This window comes from Pyrus communis, chromosome 4, assembly GCF_963583255.1.
Source record: "Pyrus communis chromosome 4, drPyrComm1.1, whole genome shotgun sequence".
Classification (NCBI taxonomy): Eukaryota; Viridiplantae; Streptophyta; class Magnoliopsida; order Rosales; family Rosaceae; genus Pyrus; species Pyrus communis.
The window spans coordinates 26502665-26520204 of record NC_084806.1 but is presented as its reverse complement, the minus strand read 5'-3'; positions in this window follow the sequence as shown (position 1 = coordinate 26520204).

Here is a 17540-nt window from a genome sequence, read left to right as displayed (position 1 = left end):
TTACAGTGAAAAGTTGGTCACTGCATTTTTTTGGAACGGTTAACTACATTTCATACTTTTGGTTTAAATATAATTTTGAAAAACTCAATAAATAAAAAATTAAAAAAGATATATTTCATTCTTACATAAAATAAAGTTTAGATTAAAGCCTAAAACAAAATTTAAAATTTAGTTTAGTACTGGAGCATGTTTAAATGATAGCATTTATATTCTCTGTCATTTTATTTGAACCAATGTAGTCTCCTTTTACACCCAACTTAAATTTAATTGTTAATTGTCTATTTTACCCTATTGCATAATTACTGTCACATCCCGGCCCGGGACGGATCACTTCCCGGGCCCACTCCACCACCGTATCACGATATTGTCCGCTTTGGGCTTACCATTCCCTCACGGTTTTGTTTTTGGGAACTCACGAGCAACTTCCCAGTGGGTCACCCATCATGGGATTGCTCTAGCCCCCTTCTCGCTTAACTTCGGAGTTCCTACGGAACCCGAAGCCAGTGAGCTCCCAAAAGGCCTCATGCTAGGTCGGGATGGGAATATACATTTAAGGATCACTCCCCTGGACGATGTGGGATGTCACAATCCACCCCCCTTAGGGGCCCGACGTCCTCGTCGGCACACATGCGACCAGGGTTAGGCTCTGATACCAAATTGTCACATCCCGGCCCGGGGCGAATCACTTCCCCGGCCCACTCCACCACCGTAGCACGATATTGTCCGCTTTGGGCTTACCATTCCCTCACGGTTTTGTTTTTGGGAACTCACGAGCAACTTCCCAGTGGGTCACCCATCATGGGATTGCTCTAGCCCCCTTCTCGCTTAACTTGGGAGTTCCTACGGAACCCAAAGCCAGTGAGATCCCAAAAGCCTCGTGCTAGGTAGGGATGAGAATATACATTTAAGGATCACTACCCTGGACGATGTGGGATGTCACAATTACAATTAAGTACAAAATGAAATTAATAATAAAATTCAAATTTATCAATAAACCCATTAAACCCTACAATAACTTCTTGTTTATCCTACGTTCATTCTAGCTAAAACCCTAATAGGTCTTGTAAAGAAAAACAAACTTTTTTATTGATGGATGGTGATTTTGAAGTTTTGAATCCTCCAACTAAGGTATGATTCAATTTATGAATATTTTGTTCATTTGATTTCAATTTTTTTTTTTTTTTTTTTAAGTTTAGAAGATGAGTATTTGAGTTTCAATTTTTTTCATCAATCCCAAATGTTTGTTAAACTTTCTGCAATTCAAAAATTCTAAGGAAAAACTTCTTACCAATATTCTTAGATTATAAACTTCCTTGCTTGTTGATAAATATAAGGGATGAATTGTTTGATTTGTTACTTATGCACATCAGTAGAAATAAAAAAGGCAAAAGTTTGAGTTTGGTAGCAGAAAGAAGAAAAAGTAGCCATGGAAATGCTATTGGGAAGAGGGGGTGGGGCAAGGACGCCTCTTTTTTTTTTTTTTAAAAAAAAAAAAAAATTCAATTACAGATGTTATTTTATAAAGGGAATGAGTGTAAAGATCATTTGTCACATCCCGGCCCGGGACGGAACACTTCCCGGGCCCGCTCCACCACCTAGCACGATATTGTCCGCTTTGGGCTTACCATTCCCTCACGGTTTTGTTTTTGGGAACTCACGAGCAACTTCCCAGTGGGTCACCCATCATGGGATTGCTTTAGCCCCCCTCTCGCTTAACTTCGGAGTTTCTACAGAACCCGAAGCCAGTGAGCTCCCAAAAGGCCTCGTGCTAGGTAGGGATGAGAATATACATATAAGGATCACTCCCCTAGGTGATGTGGGATGTCACATCATTTAACATTTTGAATTAGGTTTGAGAGTGTAGTTTTGGTAATAAATTTGGGTTTAAAGGGAGATTAATTCTTTAATAAAAAATATTATGGGTGAAAACAGTAAGTTAGATGTAGAAAGAGGTTACATGAGTTCAAATAAAATTTCCCTTATTCTTTTCTTAGGTCTACAGTAGTTCAAGATAATATATTTTTGTATATATATTTAGGTACATTTATTTATTATAAATATATTCTATATAAACATTTAAGTACACAAATTTATTATAATATAGTTAGGTGCAAACATTTTGGCACAAACACTTAGGTATACTAATTTATTATAATATATTTCAGTACAAATATTTAGGTAGAGAAATTTTGATACAAGCAAGTCGATTTAATGTATTTCATTACGGTCATTTCTATATTTTTATGTATTTATATAATTTTTTATTTATATAGTGATATATGCCATATATGCTCATCTTTCAGACACACTTACTAGTTTAGATTCACAAAAAAAGTCTCTCATTGGACACACTTCGTATTCTAGACATATTATTAACCAGATTTTCTTTGCTAGTTAATCCTAACCATATAAATATTAAATCGTAATTCGCCATAGCCTAACTTTTTTGTCCTTCAATTATGACAAAGCTCCAAAAAAACAACTTATGATTTTTCAATAGTTTGCACGTACCCAAATTAAAGAACTCAAAAGAAAGTAGGAAGGCTGAGTGATGATGTGTTCGGAAGAGAGACTGACTTGAATCGCAGGATTACACTGTTACCTTGTGTTAATATTAGAAAGACATTATGTATTTTTATATTATCGGTAAAATATTATGTATATTTGTATTATTGGCACAAAACGTTTAGTGTGTGTAAAAGATGCTGAAGAGGACAGGAGGTGACAGGTGGTGGTGTTCATTCAATGTGTTGTTAACCTGCTTTTCTTGGTACAAACCTAGGAAACTTTCGTCACTGACCCTAGCCTTTAGCTTGGGTGCCAGAGGCAACCACCCCTCCTTCCTTTCTTCTTTTCCTCTCTCTTCTCTGTTTCTCTTGAGTTTTTCTCAGTTTCTTCTTTTCCTCCCTTCTCATCTCCTCCACCCTTTGCCCTCCATTCCTTATCTTCCTTCCTTCTTTCTAGTTTTCTACCTTCCTTTTTATTTCTTGGTTCTTTCCTGAGTTTTATCTCAGTTTTCCTTGAGTTGAGTCTCAACTATCCCTTGAGTTTGTCTCAGTTTTGGGCATCATGCCCCTTATTTGACTTTTTTCGCCTGCTTTTATTATTTTTTTTCTTTTAATTTTCCTTCCTCCCCTTCCTTAGCCATGATATTCCATCCCCACCCCCATCATGTGCTCGAATCATCGTGCTCCCATCAAAAATGGGATATCAGATCCACTTCCCTCCCTCACTTACCCTCTCCCAATCGGCATGCCAGATCACCATCTAGGCCAATTGTTATGAAATGTTCCAAATGTTCCTGTAAATTCTTGCTCCTATTGGATCATTTGTATCTATATGCATCAGGATCTTGATTCATGGATCTCTCGGTTTGAGAAAGAAAAAAATAAAAAGATCAAACCATTTTATGACTCTTTTTAAAATTTGATAAATAATGGTTGATCGTATATTTCATTATAGTTCTATGATTCAGAGTATCACTTCCTATTTGATCTATTTTAAATTCCATATTCAAAGTTGCGATCGAATCTATTCATTAAAAAGAATCAAATTCAATACATTTCTTTTGTACCCATAGGTGTTATATTGGATTTGAATCATATTTCATATTAATCTATATTGATTGACTGCCTCCATTATGTTGTTGCTAGCAAGTACCACTATTTTTTATTTTTGATCTTCGAAATCATTGCCGCAGGAGGTCTAGACCTTTTTTTTTTTTTTTTTTCTGATCTTTTGATAAAAAGATTCATTCTCTTCATAAAAAAGAGTAGGTAGAACCAATAAAGATTTATTTTTTTATTCATTCTTGGAGTCAAGGTTCTAAAAAACGCTAAGCGCTAGTCAGGTAACAGGCAAAAGCCCAGCACCTAAGCAGCGAGCAAGGGCCTAGCCTAGGCTGCCTTGGCGGATTTATCTAAATTTATTATATATCTTGTAAATAAGTGCCTACACTTAACAAAAAAAAAAAAAAAAAAAAAAAAAAAAAAAACTATACTTGTATGGATAATAAAAGAATGATAAAATGCAAAAATAGAAGTAGAAGAATACACAAAGTACATCTATCCAACAAGTTCAATATTTAAAAAACAGTAAGCATATAATTGTAATGAGGAGTATTCTTGGATGATAGACTAAATTCTTTTTGTTCATGATCCTTGCATTGGATTGGACATAGACTAAATTATTTAATGTTGTTGTATCTAGTTTTTATTTATTTTTATGTATCCCCTCAAAAGTTCTCCAATTCATTTCACAATCGGATGAACTTGTAGTCAATCCATCCTTTGCAAATTAGGTACACCATTTCCATAAGTGCCATGAAACTAAAAAAACAAAAAAGCACACAATTAATAAAAAATAAAAAAACCAAACCGCCTAGCTCCAGACTGATTTTTAGAAATGATTTGCCCTAAATTGCAGTGGGTCTTCGCCGCCTAGCGCCTAGGCCGATTTTTAGAACACTGTTTGGAGTTAAATAACTCATTCGAGATTTATTTTGTGATCCAATCCAATAGAAAAGGTAAATCCCTTATGATAAACCAAATCCTGCTCGATAATATACCCCCTTAGCCTCACTTTCTACCTATAAGATACTTTGTTGTATATATTTGCAGGGGTCCATGAAGGGACTTGAATTTGGTGTCTATTTTCTCGGTTCAGAGTTTAACTTCCTCCAAAGATGCGACGACAACGGTCATCTGGGTTACGCTGCTTGAGATTAAGGATTTTTGTTTGTTTGTTTTTGCAGTCTATAAATATAAGCTTGTATAAGCCTCCAATTGTATCATGAGTTGCAGCTTTTATTTTATTTGAACCTTTTACTTATCTATTTTTATTTACCTGGCTCTTTTGAGCCTTATACTAGTTATCAATGTAGTTCTCTTCTTGACAAAAAAAAAAAAAAAAACAAAAAAAAAAAAAAAAAAAAAAAAGAAGAAAAAGAGGCAGAAGAGTGAGTTTAGCAGCAGTGAATAGTTAGTGCTAGTTATCAATGTAGTTATCTTCTTGACAAAAAAAGAAAAAAAAAAGAAAAAAAAAAGTGAAGAAGAAGAGGCAAAAGAGTGAGTTTAGCAGCAGTGAATAGTTAGCGACACGTTGTAATGTTGGTGCAATGTGGAATGTGCCCATATCTTGGAGTGAGGATCATAGTTAGGTCTTTTTTATAAGGATCCCAGAATCATACAATCTTATTCGTTCATTATATATTATGTGGTTAATTTTTGTTAAATATTGTTTATATTTAATTTTAAATAAAAAATTTACAATCATTTATGACCGTAAGATATACGATAAATGAATGTGATTAAAGAATCTACAGAATATTCACAAAGAGGATCCAACGAGTATCCTTCTTGCATATCTCGCTCGCATCGGGTGAAGCGTAAGCAGCCATGTGTCGGTTAAAGGTCTGGCAACTTGGCTATTTCCAAGTAACTAGAAATGGCGACACATGTGCTTTGAAATTTGCTTTTTTATTTGTTATATTTTCGTTCAGGTTTGCAGAGGTCACTGCAAAGAAACCAAATTTCTTCAATTAAATCTACACTGATGATTTAGTGAAGAAACTTTACCAAATGCAGATGCAAATTACATTAAGCAGACAATTTCTCAATTATAGGAAACCGGGACAAGCGGCTCTCTATCCCAATAATAGAGATGAGTACTAGCCTTATACTAAGTTCGAACTCCATCTAGTTTCTGATCTAAATATAGGAATGTACTATCTATACATCTTTTTTTACTTCTCACACCTTTTATTAATTTTTATCATTTGATCTTCTTCAATTCATTCGTTCCAACGGTCAAAAATTAGAAGGGTGTGCGAAAAGTAAAAAAGAGATGTGTGTATATCACACTCTTAAATATATCGTTCGATAAAAAATATTATAAGAAATCAGGGAGACACAAATTATCATGTTTTTTTATTTTAATTTTTTTTTTTTTATCGTTTTAAGAAACCGGAACGGCTGAGCTCGAGGAAAACGGGGAAGCCATGAAAGGAATTCTAAAATTTGTTTTTTTTTTTTAAAAAAATTTTGTTGGTGTCTTTTCAGTCCTTGAGTGTTTGACGTATTTATAATCGACTCAATTATTTTTAGCTTTTTGGTCAGTCATGGATAGAGGGATAAAATCGTCTTTTCAGATAATTTTGGTCTACGAATAAACAATATAAATTTATTGTGAATCGTTCGTTACGCTGCTCTGCTTCGGACAAATATAAATATTACGCTGCTCTGCTTCGGACAAATATATATATATATATATATATATATATTTCTAATTTCTTGTCTGTTCCTATCCAAGTTTCTCTTTATCAATGTGTCTCAGGGAAGGGTCAGCAGTCGTCGTAGGTACGTAGAACCAGAACATTCTTGTACGATACCAAAGCCTAACGAGCCTGTGACGCTTTATATACGGTAGTGGGTCCCAGTCTTCTTCAAACCCTAGCTAGGGTTCCATAAAATTTGCATTCCAAATCACCTGCAAAAAATACAGAGAAAAAAAAACACAAAACTCATTAGTCTGAAGAACAACTCAGGAGTTTCGATAATAATAATAAAACTGGGTAGCCAATTTGGGTTGTCGCTTATAGTTTGCTTAGAAAAGCAAGGGAGGTTCAAACTTGAGCTGCTAGCTAACCCAAGACATAACAAATTAAACTATATAAATGATATATATAATCTGTCATGTTAAAAATGTGCATGCATGGATATAAATCGAATTAAATTTTTATTAGTTAAAGCATCTTCATGGAACAAGGTAGGTGGGTTTAGGCATATATATGTTTGATTTGGTCTGGGACATTCCATGAACTTATATAGAAAATTTCCCACTCTTGCGGTTATGCCAACTTCAGTATTATTTACTATAACTTTATTAACCTTTCCGGTCATTCTAAGGGAATCTGGATTCTCGTCGGATTCTTTTTGTGAAGATTCTGGAGATCCATGAATCGTGTCCGTTCATCGTATATCGTGCGGTCAGAAATTATTTTAAATATTTTTATTTAAAATTAAATACAAACAGTACCTAATAAAAACTGATCGCACTATGTACGATGAACGGACACGATTTACCGATATCTAGGATCCTCACCAAAAGGATCCGGAGAGGATCCTGAGTGTCACATGTCGTGGGCCAAAAGAATTACAGGCTCTCACAAATGCCTCTAACTATGCTTCCAAAAGTGCGCTCGGCTTGATGATGGATGGTTACCAACGGACCATGAGCAAATCATTCTAGAAAGATCATTTCGGAATGTGTATTAAAATGACCTTCAAATTTCTTGTTTGAAGTCCATTCTAGAAAGTCCATCTAGTCCTACTTGCTTGTCTCTCAAAGATCTGGTCATTTGGAGTTCCAAACCATATTGTAGACTCCTGGTTAGAGTTCTGAATGCATAACCGAAAAGTTAGATGACACATCCAGGCCCGAGACCCCACCACATCCCAGGCTCGACTCCACCGTAGCACGATATTGTCTACTTTGGGCCCCGACCACGCCCTTACGGTTTTGTTTCTAGGAACTCACACGAGAACTTCCCAGTGGGTCACCCATCATGGGATTGCTCTCGTGCGCTACTCGCTTAACTTTAGAGTTCCTACGAAACCAGAAGCTAGTAAGCTCCCAAAAGACCTCGTGCTAGGTAGAGATGAGAATATACATATAAGGCTTACAAGATCCACTCCTCTGGGCGATATGGGATGTTACATTAGAGGCAAGGTAGAATGCACAATATTTTGCTTTATCCCTAAAAGGACTTAGATGCCTTAAGAAATATTTTGCTAAGTTTATTTCACTCAAGTCTTTAATCTTGTTAGAGTAAAATACTTAGAAGTTTTCATCCTTTTCTTTAATATCGCGAAATATAATTTAATCTGACAATCTTCTTAAATGGCACTCTTTGTTTATATTGTGGTGCTATATATTTTTCTTCTTAAAATAGGAATAAAATTGTGGTAGAGAATTTCCACCGTTTTCAGCCTTGATGAAAATATACCTACAAAACAATCAACAATTTTAATATTGTTCTTTCGAATTTTTGCTGGTTGGACAAAAGTTGATATCAGTTTTTGTTTTTGTTTTGTTTTGTTTTTTTTCTTTTCAAAATAAGGGTAGTGATTTTGTTTTTAACAAGTATGAAATACTCTAAGTGCTTTAATTGTTAAATTTTTACTTAAGAGTATAAATATAAAAATATAACAATTAACTAAAAAAATTTAGAATATCTTAAAATTCCGAAGCACTATACAATTTGCGTTTGTTAAAAAGTATCGTTATAATTTACCATTTCTTTTTCTTTCTTTTCTTGTTGGTGGTAGCCAAGTAGGAGCACACAAGAAAGGCTCCACCATCTCCACTTTAGTTTCTTCTTTTTCCCCAAAATAATCAGACTCCCAACTTTATATTGTTAAAATATATCATCATGCATGAAACTGAAAGCATCAATCTGATTATGATATGCGGTTTAAAATGTTGACCACCCTGCTCTAAACTTGTTTGTCCTATATGCAAAGATGGGCCCCACCTTAATCAAGTTGCCTAAGCCATGATGTGAGTTGTTTACCAACCCTTATCTGATGAAACCCTAAATCATGCCAACACCATGCTTTTGCTGATCATCCCTGATTCCTAATTTTTAATGTTCGTTTGTATTTTCCTTAATCAGCAGCACTAATGGCTTGCTTTGATTGGCTAATCTCCTGTCAGGTCACCAACATTACCTTATTTTTTTCACATTGAAGTTCAAATGTTCAATGCAGCTTCCATATACATGACTTCTGCTTCTAGAAAAATAAAATAACCATTTTCAAGTGATTAATTATTGCCACTAGATTAATTTCTCGGGCATTCTTTGGCGGCATTAGGAACGGATTTTTCTATTAAGTCGGCATATATGTGTAAGAACCTAAGAGGGTCGTTTTCGAAATGGTTTCTTAATGAACGGTTAATTGCAGTTTTATATTGTAATGGTGTTCCGAATAATTGCAAGACAGGTCTATAAACAAATCAGGAAGAGTAGAAGCCAGTTTATTTATTTATGGAAATATCATATGACACGGTTAGAAAAACTATAAACGAAAATCTGATTTTCTCTTAATCTAGAAATCGAAAAGAGAGAAAAAGAGAAAAATACAAGAACTCGACTCACTCTTCTTGTTACTTATAGAAAAAGTAAACCAAAAAACAGAATGCTGGAACCTATGCATGCGACGAAAACTATGGGACTTTGATTCCAATCCTCTACTGCTACTTGCTACCTATATACATATATGACAAAAGAGGCTAAATATTGGCTTGAAAATGATGGTGGCGAATCGATGCTAATTAATCGGACCCTCACCAGCATCAAAAGGATTTAATTGTCTAAAACCCTTACTGCACTGAGCTTTGTTTAGCATGCCCTATACTAATTAAATCATATCCAATTTTGTAAGCCCTTATTAGGAATAGTCCAATTATTAGGAATATCCAATTTTGTCAGCCTTCTTTATCATAAACCTACAACAACTTGCTCATGAACATGAACATTATCAAAATAACAAATTCATTTGTAACCCATGATTATATATAAAGACCGTACGTAGGTATACTACACATACCTTGTACCTCAAAGATAGGTATATAACACAAATTTATTCCTCCCATTGCTGGAACCACAATTCAATTCTTCCTGCTACCTTTAACAGCGTCAAGAAAACCAACACCTCCATAAACCCACTGAAACTGAACTAACAATCCTTTTTGTCAAGCATGCAACCGCAAATCACCGGGAACCAATGACAGAACATACCTGACATGGAGGTAGATTACAAACCACACTCCTTGGATGTAGGTAGATTGACAACCAAGAAACCCAATTCGAGAAAACCACCATAACATACAATGGCAATTGATGTTAAAGTCATGGATACTTTAATTGTCGACGTGGTGTTTGGTCTACTTATATTAGTAGATTTCATGTAAAACTGGCTATTGAAAATGGACCCATGTCAAACGACCCCTAGTAAATATATGTACATATGTAATATATGTGCGTGTGGAGATGAATTTTTTTGGCGCCCCTCAGAAATTAAGTTTCCTGTGTCGATGCACCATTTTCCAATGCCATCCCTGTAAAAGAGCTCTCTAGCTATTTTTGTGAAAGCGGATGTGGTTTTTAATTTATTATATGGCTTGTTATATTAACATCCCGTATACTGTTGAATACATATATTAACATCCCGTATATTATTAAATACACCTAATATTTATTTTTTCAATCAAAGTTTATTTTAATGCACCCCACATACTTTTTCATAATACTCTCATATCCCACATTTACAACCTACATCATAATTTTCTACATACACGACACATTCTTTATATCTTAAAAAAGTTTCTTTGACCCACGACTTCTCCAGCAAGAACTGCCACGCCATGCTAAATGTTGATTAAAGAAGTAACACAGTACATTGATTAAAAACTTCAGGTCACAACATTTAGAAGAAATGCCAGTGCTCCAGTTCCTCCATTTTTTTTCTGTCCAGACTTCAACCCAGGGTAAGCAGGACAATGTTTCGAAACCTGAAAGATGTGTACACAAAAGAAAGGGACAACCTTTCCGAGCTCCCCTTTTCTACAGAGACTGAAAATAACTAAACAGTGCTTTACACTGTAAATGTAGTTTATTCTCCTCGAAAACATGTGGGATACTGAAGAAGTTGAAATTCGATTATAAAACCAATTGGTAATATGGAAAGTAGCTCAACCTCTTATAAGCCCTTGTATGGTTTGGCCCCTTACCAATGTGGGACTTTTGTCCTCACATTCTCTAATGCCCCCTCACGTATGACAAATTTTCAAGCTTAACAAGTGGACAACTCACACGGGGTACGTGAAGAATGTGCGGCTATTGGGCTTCATACGTAGGCCAACCTGTTCTGATACTATATTAACAGATGAACATCAATTCAAGACTTTGGTAATCAAGGAAGAAATGAGAAATGTTAGAAGAAGAAAACTTAGAAACTTATTACCGTTTCATTACAATTGGATAGATCAAACCTTACAAGAGAGGGAAAATGATTTATACACTACAACTTTAAAACTACCAATAGTAACATATAAGCTATTGCTGATGTGTCACATACACTCAACACCCTCCCTCAATCGAAACTGGGAAGCCCCAGTTTAAGATTGCTTGAATATCTGAGAAAGTCAGGTCCATGTAACCTTTTTGTGATAACATCTGCAACTTGGTCGTTTGTAGGAACATATTGAACTATCAAATCTCCCTTCTTTACTCTTTCTTGGATGAAATTAATGAAAATATGTTTCCAAATGCTTAATTCCAGAATGCTGTATAGAGGAAGAGGAAATCACGGAGTATGGAAATGAAGGAGGAGGAAAAAGAAAGCACAAAGTATGGAAATGAAGAGAGGAAGGCACTGAGGAGAAAGAAGTAGAAGCAGGAAGACATTTATAGTTGTTTAGTACATTTTTACCCAGCAGACACAAGTAGAAAAAACATCTTGCATGACGATATTTTGTGTGACGAACAATATTTCGTCATGCAAGACGTACTTAAGCGAAGAAAAATAAACTTCATCACTCAAAATAGAGCGACGAATAGTTTCGTCGCGCAAGAACACTTCGTGTGACGAATAATCTCAAAAAATTGCGTGATGAAGAGTTTTGTCGCTCAAGAACACTTCGCGCGACGAATAATCTCTAGCGTCGCGTAAAGTGAGCAAAAACTTGCGAGACAAAATGGAGAATTTGTGCAAACAATATTTCATCGTGCAAGTTCCTGTCAGTTTTGACCATTTACTGCAGGTGAATCTGAGGAATTAATACCGCATTTAATACAGGTGTTTGCGCGACAAAGGATTCGTCGCACAAAGCTCCTAACCCACCTATAAATATTCGTTTTTGCTGTCCTGATTCTTCACAATTCTATTATCCTTATTCTTCAAAATTTTGTTCGTGCTAAGATAGCGGATAAGAACAAGGGTGAAACTGTATGTGATGCCAACCCGCATGATTTAAGAGATCATTTTGAGTTTACGCATGCGATTGCTGTAGCCATAGGGAATAATTGTCCCACTGCTGAGTGGTGTTCTTGGGAAGATGTACCTGGGAATGTGAATAAGGCTATGATGGATGAAGTATTAGTGAGTATATTATTCTTGATGGATTAATAATTAAGCTTGTGAAATTTTTAGTTATATGTTGAAATTAATTATTTGCATATATGTGTAACAATGTAAGTATATTCTTGATGATGATACGAATGAACAGTTGATGAAGCTGATGGATAATGCATTGAAGGGAGGTTACAACCGATGACGTTATGAAGTCTTGTGGAATGGACCAAGATCATCCAAATAGTAGTTTTAAATTTATGTTTTGTACGACAATATTTAAATTTAAGGTGTTTTTTTATGTTACGTATTCGAACTTAATTATGTTTCAATTATTTATTTGGACTTAATTAGTTTTCAATTCATGTTGGTTTTTTTTATTGAAACCTAATGTAAGCACCCTATCCTCGGTTTATATGTGTCTACAATCTTCAATGAATATCGTACTTGTGCTGAAAATAATTGTATGGATTAAGTAATTAATTATATATAGACTAAATATTTAAGGCATTAATTATTTATAGAATAATATTTCAAGTATTAATTATTTAAAGTATTAATTATTTTTAGAATAAATATTGAAGGTATTAAATATAATACCTTAAATATTTATTCTAAAAATAATTAATATTTTATTCGTTGCGCAATATTCTGAGTGATAATAACTTCGTCGCGTAAGGAATCTTTGCGCGATGAATACATGTATTTGTTGTGCAAAGCACGGTTAACATGTGTTCAAACCTTTCAATTAATTGCACATTGATGACGCATTTTGCGCGACGAACTTATAATTTGCGTGACAAATATTTTCGTCGTGCAAAGGTGTCCTAGTGCTATATAAACACAGTTTCAGAGCCCTAGTTTTCAAAAATTAAAAAATAATGGCCGATTCTGGAAAAGGTTCTGGCAAAAAAAAAACTTGTAGTGCAAATAGAGAGGTATTGACGGAAGCAAGTGCCGTACTTTGAAGGTAAAAATTTGGATGAGGCGTACGCCGAATTTAAGTATGACATTGGGAATTTGGTGCGAAAGGATTGTTTTACCGAGTTTGAGTCTTGGAAAAAAGTCCCTGAGGAGTTGAAGAAATCCATGCTGGGAGAGTTATCGGTAGGTTTGGTAAATAATGAACAATTATTTTTGTTAAAACATAATATTTTTTAAATTACTACTTTGTTGTTACTGGCATTAATGTAGGTTCATTGGGATGTTGATCAAACCGATGAGAAGCAACGAATTTATGTGGATGGGCTTTTCAAGCAGAGTTTTCGGCAGTGGAAGTTTGATGTGTTGCAGGCGGAGGATTAAAGTTGATGGGGGTTGTTTTTTTTTTTTTTTTTTTTTTAAAAAAAAAAAGGATTTTGTGGACTTTATACTTAATTTAATGAATGAATATATGTTATGTGGATGAGTATTAATATTTTCATTAATTATAATTTCTATTTGGGATAGTAAATTAGTTTTGTTAATTAATTTAATGTTTAATTAGGTTTGAGTTTTTGATTTATAATAAAATAATATTTTACAATATATACAAATAAAAAAAATAGAAAAAAAATAAAAAATATGCATTGCGCGATGATACATTCATTCGTCATGCATTGTGTTGAAAAGAATAAATTGTAAAGTAAAGGACATAAAATAAATAAATGGTAAACTTGAGCGACGAATACTTCTTTGTTCGTCGCGTAATGGTGTTTGTGCGACGAATACCTATTTCGTCGTACAAAATCGTTCGTCCAAAAGTGAACTTTTTAATCTGGATTCAGCCATGTGCAGAGGCAAACTACAAAAAAAATTGCAGATTGTGCCTCTACACTCATCCCTTCAATTTTGTTCAATCCGTCATCCGTCATTTTCTCTCAATTTCATCATCTAATACTCCTTCCATTTTCTTCTTTTGGTTGATCGAGCTATCTCGGTGTGTCTGGTAAGCGTTTTTTGTTGTTACGGTAAAAGTATTAATGTAAATTCATACTAACACCATTAATTTTGTTGTCTATTGGGATATTGTGTGTGATTAGCGATTGGTGGAGAACGATTGAGAAGGTATTTTCTTCGTTTTATTTTTAAACATATAAAACTAATTAAATTATGTTGAACTTAGTTTGTATTGTTTATATTGTGTTGTGAAATTATATTTATATTATGTTGTGAAATTTGTACATGATGTACAAATATGTGTTGTGATGTACGAAGTTAATTGAAATTAACTTCGTACTTGTTTTTTTATTTTTAGTAAAACTTAGTTTCCTGTTCGAGGATTAGTTAGATTTCACACATGGATGCGAAAGCAAGACTGTGGTCCAATTAATTCTTGAATTGTCCCATTATTTGGATAGTTTGTGAATGCACAGTTATGATGCATAGTTTATGGTTGAAGGATTAGGTTTCGATTGTAGAGATTTCGATGTCATGTCTGTACGTTCTTCGGTTTGTAACCTAAAGAACTGTATCGAGATGCTGCCGAAATTCATCCACGTCGAAATGTAATCTGATGTAGCCGTAAATTACGTTTCATGACTATGCATTCCCGAATGGGATAGGGCCTTTACCAGAGGCATAAGGTGACATTATCATTTTGTATGAAGTTGTTGTATTGTTATTGTGGTTCCAGGAATTATGGATGGGACGTGGATACAGAACCTGAATAGATGCGCGGACGAATACTTGGATAAAATCGAGGATTTTATTGACTTTGCAAGTGCACACAACCTGGGTGCAACTAGAATCCGGTGTCCTTGTAGGAGGTGTAACAACACGTTAAGGGAGACAATTGAAAATGTTTGATATCATTTAGTAAGGAATGGAATGATTGAGACATATAATACTTGGAACCATCATGGGGAACAATTAGACAATGCTTCATCTTCAAACGCCACAAGAGTGGATAATGTTGAACCTATTGTGGATCCTAATGAACAAGTCATGAATATTATAAATGATGCTTTTCCATTTGCATCGACAAGCACCAATCAGGAAGGGGAAGATGACGTGCCTACACCAATGGACAGTGCAAAGTTCAAACAATATGAAAAACTATTAAAAAAATACCAACCAAGAGTTATACCCGTGGTGCGAGAGCTTTTCCGTTCTCACGGCCATTGTGGAACTAATGCATGGAAAAATAAAGTATCGTATGTCGAACTAGTGTTTCGATTACTTTTTGGGGGTTTTCAAGAGAAGGCTTCCGAAGGACAATTGTTTGCCGAAAGACCATAGACATACGCAAAAGGTGTTGAATGGTCTTGGATTGGGTTATGAAAAAATTCACGCTTGCAAAAACAATTGTATTTTATTCTACAAAGAGAATAAAGCATTGGATAAATGCCCTGTATGAAATGAGTCGAGGTTCAAAATAACATCTCAGAATAGAACGACTAAGATCCCACAAAAAGTTATGCGTTATCTGCCCCTGAAACCTAGGTTGCAGCAATTGTATATGTCAACGCATACTACCACAAACATGAGATGGCATAAGGAAAAACAGGTAGACGACGATATAATGTAGCATCCTGCAGATAGGGAGGCATGGAAAGAGTTCGATCGAATGTTCCTCAAGTTTGCTGCTGATTCTCATAACGTTAGATTGGGACTTACCACTGACGGATTTAATCCATTTGGGGTTTTAAACCAACACCATAGTACTTGGCCGATTTTCGTATAATTTGCCGCCATGAAAATGTATTAAAAAAAAAAAAAACATGATGACGACTCTATTGATAACTGAGGATCCTGCTAGGTCAATCGATGTATACTTACGGCTGTTGATGGATGAGCTTAAAGATTTATGGACACACGGTGTGCACATACGATAAATGTACTAGCATGATGTTCACTTTGCGGGCTGCAGTGATGTGGACTATGAACAATTTCCCCGCATATGCAATGGTTTCCAGGTGGAGCACTAGGGGTTATATGGCATGCCCTGTATACAAGGAAGATGTAACATCTAGTTGGCACGCCGGAAAAGTTTGTTACCTTGGTCATCGTAGATGGTTGCCTTGGGACCACGAGTGGCAAGAGAAGGATAAAGAGTTTGATGGGAAGAAAGAGCATCGCCTCAGACCTAGAAAATGGTCTGGTGCTCAAATTTTGGAACAGCTTAACTGTTCGGATTTTGCTCCTTTCGGGACCAATGTCAGTAGGACAAGACATTCTACACATATGAACTGGACGCACAAATCTATGTTTTTAAGCTCCCGTATTGGTCTAAACTAAAATTGAGACATAACCTCGATGTTATGCATGTTGAGAAAAATGTATTTGACACATTGGTCAACATAATTCTAGATATTAAGGGAAAGACAAAAGACACAATCAAAGCTCGTCTTGATTTGGAACGAATGGGAATACGACGGGGTTTATGGATGAATAGGGACAATGATAAAGCCAGAAGGGATCTTGCATTTTTTTTCAATGAAACCGAATGACAAGAAAGAATTTTTAAAGTTTTTATTGTCTGTAAAGTTTCCCGATGGGTATGCTTCAAATATCGTGCGTTGTGTGAACGTTGACAGGGATAAATTAGCCAATCTAAAGAGTCATGACTGCCATGTGGTTCTGGAATGCCTACTTCCTGTGGGTATTCGACATCTTTTGCTAGCCAATGTAGTGAAACCAATCATGTTGTTGTCCAGTTTTTTTTTTTTTTTTTTTTTTGCAATTGACGTCAAGAATGTTGCAAAAAACAGACATTAATCAGTTGCGCCATGACATTGTGCAAGTTCTATGCAAGTTTGAGATAATATTTCCTCTAGCTTTCTTCACAAGTATGATACATGTGATGGTTCATGTACCAGAGGAGGCATTGCTTGCTGGACCAGTCAACTTTTGATGGATGTATCCAATAGAAAGGTATATATTCCTCATCTTTTTTATTAATCAATATCAAATATATTACGATTAGTAATATGTGTATCGTATCGTTTTCTTTTGGCAGGCTTCTCGGAGAGTTGAAGAAAAGTGTACAAAACAAAACGAAGCCCGAAGGATCCATTATACAAGCTTGGGTGGCATATGAGGCGCTTACATTTTGTGGAATGTATTTAAAGGATGTTGAGGCAACTTTCAATCATCCTCCTCACAATAATGACGGGGGTGTGAGAAAGGAGAAACTTTTAGTTTTTGCCCAAATCGCTCGATCATTCGGAGATCCGATTTGTGGCGAGTCATTTTCCAAGAAGGACATAGAGGTAGCACATTGGTTCATACTTAACGATTGTGATGAGACACTGTCATACCTAGACAAGCATGAAAATATGATGAAGCAAGCACATCCTTCACATTTGTATGCCAACAAACACCGTGAATTGTTTCCACAATGGTTTGTTGAATATGTAAGTTTGAAGTGTTTTGTATTGGACATATATATTATACCAATTAAGTTGCTCGAACTAACAAATTTAAATG